The following is a 3,341-nucleotide window of genomic DNA, read 5'->3' on the forward strand; positions in this document are numbered from 1 at the left end:
TTTGGTCTACCGAAACGTAGCTCGTTTTCATTTCTCGGGAAAATTCGATGCGCCTTAAACTCTGCGATGGTGTACGAAAACATAGCCACGGGTTTGTTTCCCGGGAACTATAGATGCGCCCTAAACTCTGCATTTCGGGTATCCCAATAATGGCTTGGGTTTATTTCTTGGCTCAGGACATTTTGACGCAAAGATGACGCTGTAAGAGGGGTTGGCGCGCTCGCTGTTATAAGCCAAGAAACAAACCGGAACTACGTTTTCGAACACTGTCCACCAAAGCTCAACTCGGCTATGCTTTCGAACACAAGATTCTTTCAAAGCTTCAGGCATTTGGGCGGAGCTTTCAGGCGGGGCTTTCGGCGCTAGATTTAAAATTGAAAGCTAACGATTTAAAGCTAGATTTAAAATTCAAAGTGGCAGTTGCAGAAGAAAAATCTCCAACTAGCTACTCCGACTAGCTACTCCGACTAGCTACGTGAAACTGAAACTATAACCGAAATTTGAGATATCGTACAGTGTCGACTAGAACTGGTTGGCAGGACTGTTGCAATTGGGTGTTGGCTCTAGAAAGCCAATTCGTTAAGTCTAGCATATTTGTTAGGCTAGGGCCACACGAAGCGTAAAACCAATTTTGAATGCCAAATCGTTTACGCTTCGTGTGGCGTAAGCTCGGTTCGTGTTTAAGCTCGGTTTTACGCTTGGGTTTACGTCTCCGCGGACGTATACACTTTTTGACATAAGTGTAAACGATTTGGCATTACAAATTGCTTTTACGCTAGGTTTTACGCTTCGTGTGGCCCTAGCTTTATTCTTACAATGGTCAGATGTACTGGTGATGAATATACTAAACACTGAATTTCGATTTGACTGCTTCCAGTATAGACTGTTTTATTATATCTAAGCACGATTTTGACAGATCACTACTCACTCCACACGACGTTTATAGTATCAATTTCGACCGATTCTTTCAGTATACACTTTAACTTAAAAAACGGTGTATCATACGTACAGGTTTCCTGAACTTTTGTGAAAATGCGAAGCATTTCTCCAGAAAAGGGAAAACAGATTCTGCACAAATGGTGCTTTATTCCCAAGATTTCACTGAGTCAGTTGGCAAAACAGGGACAAATAAGCATTGGAGCGGTTCGAAACGCAATAAGGAAATTCAAAGAAGAAAGCAGCTTTCAGGATAAAATACATTCAGGCAGATACATCAATTTTTACTGAAAATTTGACAAGCCATTCCGAACCGTTCGTGACAACGGAGACGATGAAATCCGAAATTTACATCCGCGAATGTCTGAATCGACGCCTACTGCCTATGATCCGAAAACATCAAGGGCCCGGTACTATTTTGGCCGGATTTAGCATCCGTGCATTACTCCAAGGATACGGTAGCCTGGTTCCAATCCAACTGGGTGGTCCAGTTCGTTCAGAAGGAGATGAATCCACCAAATTGTCCACAGGCAAGACGGATCGAAACTTTTTGGGCACTCACCAAGGCATACTTGAGAAAACATATTAGGTAGTCCAAATAGAAGTCCATTATTTTCACGGTACATGCTTTTAATGATCGATCCTACATTTTCAAGTTTAGGCTCGTTTTAAAACTGATACTTCACATTTAAAAAATGCTTTCATCGATTGTTTGTTTGTTCCATTCGTTTGTGAGTTACAGGGTGTTAACAATGGAGATCAACGAAGAGAAAATTCGGTATATTTTACAGTTTTTGTCCGATAAAGGCGAAAATTCAAGCTAGGCAGTTGAAATTGTGCATGGCGATAATGGTCCCGATACTCTAATAGCTCTAACTCTACGTGTAATTTTGGTTTCGTTGACCCGTTTCGGTTTTTTATGTTAGAAATGCACCTCGCCCAGACACGTCATCGAAAATGTCGATAAAATCACAGAAATAATTAAATTTGATCGGCATGTTAGTAATCGGCCAGGAGCTAAAGATTAACCATCACACAGTCTTAAGCCATTTGTACAACGCTGGATTCACAAAGATGCTCGATGTTTGGGTGCCACCCTATTTACACCAAAAAACATTATGGCTCGAATTTCCATCTGCCCAATTCTGGCCAGACGGAATGAAACCGAACCATTTCTTCAACGGATGGATACTGAGGATGAGAAATGAGATACATACTACAATACTGTCAGGAAATGATCGTGATCTAAGCGAGGTGAAGCAACTTAACCGGTAGCCAAACCAAGACGAACGCCCAGGAAGGTTCTACTGGGTGGTGGGATATGGTGGGACTTGAAAGGAATTGTTTATTATGAGCTGCTGCCGTGTGGCTAAACATTAAATTCAGACCTCTACCGTCAACAACTGTACCGTAAATAAAGTTTTGAAGTACATCCAAAAATAATGGATTTCTTTTTAGACTACTTAATATAAAGCCAACCAACACCATTGAAATATTCGTCAAAGATTGGAAGAAAGTGTTCAAAATGATCGGAAATCGGACAGAAGCTAATGCGTAGTGTTCGTTCAAAAATTCGATCATTGACATACGGTTAACAGGAATGTAATTTTTTTAAGTACTGTTAAATAAGATAACAGAGCATTAAAAACTGAAATAAAAAGTTGTAGTATACTTCTAATTTGAACTTATGGCGTTCATTTAAGATCATGCTTAAACATAATGAAACAGTCTATAGTCTAACACCACGCAAATATTGCTGAACAACAGAATATTGCAAGCGATTTCAGTCGCTTCCTCCGATACCAGACTGGATCCGAACACCAGAGCCGTAGAGCCAGATGGAAGTGCACCATTCGGGGCCACCACGGCCCGGATATGTTCTACCGTTACCGTTTCCGGCGGCTAACGGATCGCTATTGCCGACGAAAGTGTTGGAGAAAGTTGCCGCATTCTAGTGGCTGATTGGCTGTGCCGAGTCAGCGAGCGGACTATGGCTCCGGGTCGGGATGCGGGTTAATATTCCGGAGCGCACGCATCCCCCGTACCGTGCCGTTGCGCGTTAAGTAACAGTTCTCCGACACGCCACACCCGGTTTGTGAAAGCCGGCCGTGCCGTGCTTTCGTATTCTGTGGGTCCACCAAATGGGGCCCCCCTAATTTCCATACTCGACGTCGCACGCGCCGTCGTGCGCTGGCGCATGCGACGTGCCTTGCATCGGGAGTCAGCGCGAGCTTCGACGACGACTTCCTGGCCCGCTGCGTTGCATTTGCTGCCATGTATTGGGGCCGAACCGAACCCAAGGAACCCCCCGGGGCAAGTGTAGTTTTGGAGTCATCAGCCACGGGACAGCCGATCGATGCGATTCGGACTGATAGCCAGATAGAACTGCCCTGATTTCCTCCCTC

Source organism: Anopheles cruzii, chromosome X, assembly GCF_943734635.1.
Source record: "Anopheles cruzii chromosome X, idAnoCruzAS_RS32_06, whole genome shotgun sequence".
NCBI classification, from domain to species: Eukaryota; Metazoa; Arthropoda; class Insecta; order Diptera; family Culicidae; genus Anopheles; species Anopheles cruzii.